The sequence below is a fragment of the Pinus tabuliformis genome, chromosome 3_1 (assembly GCF_031772625.1).
Source record: "Pinus tabuliformis cultivar Carrire ecotype Pingquan chromosome 3_1, CPIR1, whole genome shotgun sequence".
Lineage (NCBI taxonomy): Eukaryota > Viridiplantae > Streptophyta > Pinopsida > Pinales > Pinaceae > Pinus > Pinus tabuliformis.
Genome location: NC_142301.1, coordinates 347,916,349 through 347,922,453, shown reverse-complemented (window position 1 = coordinate 347,922,453; position 6,105 = coordinate 347,916,349). Strand labels below are relative to the sequence as shown.

The following is a 6,105-nucleotide window of genomic DNA, read 5'->3' as shown; positions in this document are numbered from 1 at the left end:
CTTGCAGATCAGTGCATGATCTTTCATGTAACTTCTGTACCTCTCCAGTTTGTTCATTGGAATGACAATCCTCGATTTCTCCACTGTGCAGGGTAGACATCTTCCTTTGCTTCCTGCTTACCAACGTGCACCCAGAACGGGTCCTGGTGGCCTTTGAGCAGCTTCCTCTTTGCTGTTACTAGTTCCTTCTCCCGCTTTTGCATCCTTGTAGGAGGGGATCTCTCCCCTCCTAGTCTCCTTTGTCATTTCTGAAATGTCTGTCCACTTCTGATCGTCTATTCGCTAGTTTTTCGAGGTGTTCCACACCGTCTACCTCATGGATGCAGGGTCATTAGGGTTGCAGAGCTCCAAGAATCCCTCATGTCTTTTTATAGGACCCCTTTACAATTCAATTCCTTGTTATTTAACTCTTATCGTTGTTATTTCCTTGGAAAGAATTTTATACAATAGTGGGGGACACCACAATCTTAGCAAATAAAAGTAGTTTTTTTGATTTCACACAACCGTATACAGATTAAGGTTTTGTGATGGTTGTACAAACAAAAACAAAGGAAGTGAATAACACTTGGGCATTTATGCTGCCTTCTAATCGAGGCCTGTGGTGCACAACAGGCGTATTCTTTGTATGCACAGGAATTCTGATATGGCTATTTGAGCATAGAATAAATCTGGATTTTAGAGGAAAACCCAAAGACCAAGTGGTGACTCTGCTCTTGTATTTTACTCTGTATTATTATATTTGTAAACTGTTTTATTTCCATGATGGGGTCGGGGGTGTGGGATTCACAGATTGTTTGTTAGGCCGATAGGCCTTTCTTTGAATCAGTTCAATCGTCTACACTTTTGTTTTCCTTTTAACACCTGGCACACACTTTGTAAAACACTTGTATGGTTAAACTTTAGACACGTATCCACGCACTGCCCAAGTTTTTCTAGTCGCCAACTACAATAACAATGAATTAGTTACAATAATAATGAAAGTAAGGCGCTGTAACTGATTTTTTCTCGTTGGTTTTGATGGCAAAGAGCCAAACAAGGGTGTAAACCCTGATGAGGCCGTTGCATTTGGTGCAGCAGTGCAAGGTAGCATTCTTAGTGGAGAAGGTGGAGAAGAAACTAAAGGTAAAGTAGGTCCACAGTTTCTACATTTTATACTGTTCAGTTCTGAACGAATTTTTGGTTTTTTATCCAGCGATTTGAAATCTTGTTGCCCTTATTTATGTGCAGAAATACTTTTACTGGATGTGGCTCCTCTAACCTTGGGTATTGAGACTGTTGGTGGAGTGATGACAAAGCTAATTCCAAGGAACACTGTTATTCCTACAAAGAAGTCTCAGGTGTTTACAACCTATCAGGACCAACAAACAACCGTGTCAATTCAGGTTGGTCTAAAATCTTTTATATCGTTCTTCTAAAAACTGCCTGATGGGTTATTTCAATTTTTACAATAGCACGGGCGTAGGGAGGATGATTGACTCAGTCATTTTCCTTTGCAGGTCTTCGAAGGTGAACGAAGTTTAACAAAAGATTGTAGAGAACTTGGGAGATTTGAGCTCTCTGGAATTCCTCCGGCTTGGGAGATTTGAGCTCTCTGGAATTCCTCCAGCTCCAAGGTTTGTTTCTATTCCTTTGTTCATGTTTCTATTTTTGGTGAGTCGAGTCTGGTGGACTGGAGAATCAAACCTGTAATATGTTGGTAGGGGAGTTCCTCAAATTGAAGTTACATTTGAAGTGGATGCCAATGGTATCTTGAATGTTAAAGCAGAGGACAAGGGCACTGGAAAATCTGAGAAAATCACCATCACAAATGACAAAGGAAGACTGAGCCAAGAGGAAATTGAAAGAATGGTGAGAGAGGCCGAAGAGTTCGCAGAGGAGGACAAAAAGGTCAAGGAACGTATTGATGCCCGTAACGGTTTGGAAACATATGTTTATAACATGAAAAACACAATTAACGACAAGGACAAGCTTGCTGACAAAATCGACTCCAATGATAAGGAGAAAATAGATGCAGCATTGAAGGAGGCCCTCGAATGGCTGGACGAGAACCAGTCAGCCGAGAAGGAAGATTACAAGGAGAAGCTCAAGGAAGTGGAGTATGTTTGCAACCCTCTTGTGACCAAAGTTTATCAACAGTTTATGAACAATTAGGGGGATCCTCCTCTGAAGGAGACACTGATGATGATGATTCCAATGACGAACTTTAAATGGGTGTTTTTCTTGTTGGATTTTGGTTTTGAGAAATATAAAACACTGTAGCCTATAAGATGAAATTTGTGGCTGCGGAAAGCGCAAATAGCGTAGGATGAAATTGCTTCTGCAGAAAAAAAATATTATTGATTTTTTTTTTTTTTTAGGACTAATGTAATAGTTGAACATTCAAACCAGTAAATCACCTATTAGAGGATGAGAAATCTGGCATTAAAGGATGAGCAATCTAGCATCAAGATAATGCCAATAATTTCACACCTATTGGTGCTGTGGTGTACTTGGTGTTGTGGTGTACTTGGTGGAAAGGAATTCACTTGAGCTCTTCTCTGGAAAGGAACTATTTTGAGCTCTTCTTTATGTGAATACTCATTTTTGGTATAATGATATTTTGTTCAATTTGCTGTTGCAATTTTGGCCATTTGATTGTCTAATTTTATGTTTCTGAATTTCCATTCAAAAGAATGCAACAATCTGTGTTTTTAGTTTTTTGCAATTTTGGCCATTTGATTGTCTAATTTTATGTTTCTGAATTTCCATTCAAAAGAATGCAACAATCTATGTTTTTAGTTTTTTGGAATCTATGGAAAGAATGTAGTGGTTTCAATGCAACAATCTGTGTTTTTGACTTTTTGGAATCTACCTACCAAACTGCTTCCTTTTCCAATTTTTACTACTGTCTCTTTCTGGCTAGACAAGATGTACAAACTGCATCTGCTTCTTTAACTTAGTGCAGAGTCAGACTATAAAAACTATTAAATGCCCATACCAGATAAAAATTCAACAAATCAAGATAAAAAATTATTTAAATGCGAATACCTCTCATGCCAAAGTTTGTCTCAAATACATCCGTTTCTCACTGTTTTACTACAGTATCAGCAAATGTGAATAAGCCTACTTCTTCAAAACCCATTGCAACTACCCTATAACAAATTTTCTAATCTCTAGTGACACACTTGTTGGAGTTGATTTCAATTTTAAAGGCTTGCTTAGCAATTTGACTAATAGGAAGCAAACTCATCTTTACACTAGGTACAAACTAGACATTACTATTGTTTTGTATCTCACTATTGGCTATTCTAATAGGAACAAAATCTATATCTCACTATTGGGTATTCTTATAGGAACACAATCAACTCGTGGACCTCATGTGTATTGCCATCTCCAAGTGTCTGTTACAATCTCTTCTCTACACTTGTGTCCATAAAAGATAAGTGAACCATTCTTTTATGTTTGTTATGTTTGTTATGTGTTGTGTGGCACCTAAGTCGTACCATGTCTCCTTTGACTCTTTCCTATCAACTGAATTATTATCGACAGAATTATTTTTGTCTATTAAACTTTTCACATGAAAGATCATATAGGTTTTCCCTACATTCTTCTTCAAATAGCTTGTCTCACCACAATAGAAACAAATCAGACATTATTCTAATTTGAATGAAAATTTTCTCTCCTGCTTTATTTGTTTCTGATTGGGTTTTCTGTCATATCTTGGTCTGAAATTTTCCTTCTTACATTGTTCTGAAATATTTTCTGCTTTCTTTTTCCTTTTCTGTCGGTTTGGAAACAAAATCATTATCGTTTTCCTTGGTTGTTTTCCTCCTCAAAATTGTTTATTGTGCTGCTCATTTTGCAGCGAGAGCTCTTCAAGCTCTTCAAAGGACAAAGACAGTGTTGTTACTATAATTGTCAAAGTCGTTGCAAAATCTTTGAAAGAACAAGGCAAACTACTTAAAATAATTAAGGTCAATGCTCTCTTCTATCCTCTGTCAACCTGCAATTTACTGATCTCTAACATGTCAGCTGATTGGTTATTGAACCTTCTTCTTAAATTATCAAGCGTCACAATTTGAGAGTTTCATGTACTACTAAAAGCTTTTCCCAATCTTGAAGGGTATCCTCAACATCCTGGACATGGGGAATATGTCGTCTGCAATTGATAGGGTGACAATCGTCAAAGCCTCTCTTAAATTGTGGTATGTATGAATTGTCTTCATCCTTTATTCCCTAACAGCATAATTCTTCCCATGTAATTTATGGTAGTCAGAAAGCATTCCTCCTTGTGTAAGTCTTGCCATAACTGCTCCTTCCTAGACGCATATCAGTTTTAATAAACCCTCAACCCTGTGTGTCGGTTTCAACTCTTTGGAGAAAAGCAAGGACAGAGAATCTAGTCCTGACTTCAAACACCAAACCCAGTTTTTATTGGTTGTACTGAGGGAACATTTAATGAACTGTTTCACCCTGTCAACCAGAGGTTTCAATTTGTGACTAGCAAACCAAAAAAAACATTCCATTTAATAAATTTACTCTTTTATCGTACCGACAATCTTCCAATGCTACAATCAACTAGTAGTCATCCATATTCATGCGACAGACCATACAAACAACAATGATTTTCTCCAATCAGTAGCATGAAAGTAACATATATGATAACTTCATATTTTTCCTCTTTGTTTTCTTGATGATAAAGTTTTAAGAATACTGTGAATCTGAAGATACGACCTGCTACCTCCAGATAACAGTAAACATGAATAGCATCTAAGGACAGGAGCAACAACGAACTCTACCTTCAACTTTTTCCTCTTTGTTTTTTTGATGATCAAGTTTTAAGAATACCTGGAATCTGAAGAGACAACTTGTTGCCTTTAGATAATAGCGAACATCAATAGTAGTCATTGGATAGGGGCAACAATGAACTTGTGTAATCGACATCTAGTCATAAAAGCCTCCAGAAAACAAACCAAAATGATGATTTTTTCAGCAGAAATGTATTCTTATTACCATTAACTACTTCTTGATGATGGCAGCAACATCATCTTCTGGAGTGGTCTCTTCAATGTTTCATATTCTAAAGCAAAAATGGTTCCCTAGTTATGTTAACTTTTCATGAAAAAGAAGCAAATTTAGCAGAAGTGGCAGATTCAATGGCAGTGGTAAGGAAACCTCAAATCTGGAGAAATGCTTTGTGTGACATCATCAAATTCTACACCTGGAAGGCTTTTTCTTCAAAATTTTGCAACGAACAACCACAAAATCAACAGCCACACCAATTGGAAAACCACACAAGTATCCAATAGATGCAAAAAGTTGTAGTAAACACAATTTATCCAGCACATAAAAAACACAATGTCACCTCAGCATTCTTACAACATCATTTCATCTGTTGCAGTGTTTATGTGGCAAATGCATACAACATCCATACTATTAATCTATTCATTTGTGCAGCTTACAAAATGACAGTACGATTTCCAAGCATCATAATGGTAATAAAAATACAAACAACTGCAATAATTTAATGGAAAAGCAATGTTAGTGTCTGCAATAAATTAAGCCATGCAATTCTTCTTAGCTCAAACGTACAACTCAAACATATCATTACTGATGTTGTTGCGCCAATCTTCAATATGTTGGCTCCAATAAATGCCACTGATAGGCTGACAAAAGGTCTGCACATCATGACAATCAGCTGCAGAAGATTTTTGTTGGAAATGATATCTCTACCATTGCTGTAGCTGTGATACCACATTGATTTTGAGCATGAAGGTTTTCATAGTGAGTAATAAATGTAATGTGATTTTCTGGAATTAAATCAGTGAGTAATAAATGTAATGTGATTTTTTGGAATTAAATGTGCTGGAGTTTAGAAACATTTTGATGTTTTGAGTGGACATCATGTCATCATCGGGGATCAAATTAAAGCATTTTGAAGGATAGAAAAGAGTGAGACCTTAAACCAAATAAATAGGAAATCAGTAATTGCTCTGCTTAACTTTCCCTCTCTTTCATCCTTTCTCTTTCTATTTAATTTCTATTATTCCATCTAAATTATTAATAGTATTAATATTAATAGACCACTTTTTAATAGTATTATTATTTTATAACTAATGACTAGTT

The 6,105-nt window shown here is 36.4% G+C and overlaps 1 pseudogene across 1 annotated transcript; it reads left to right on the top strand.

Annotated features, from left to right (window-relative positions):
- Positions 1–1,004: 1,004 nt before the first annotated feature.
- On the top strand, positions 1,005–2,235 carry LOC149187148 (luminal-binding protein 2-like; annotated as a pseudogene). Its single transcript, XR_016255573.1, has 4 exons — positions 1,005–1,122; positions 1,228–1,382; positions 1,497–1,573; positions 1,695–2,235. The product of XR_016255573.1 is annotated as a luminal-binding protein 2-like (transcript).
- Positions 2,236–6,105: the final 3,870 nt, after the last annotated feature.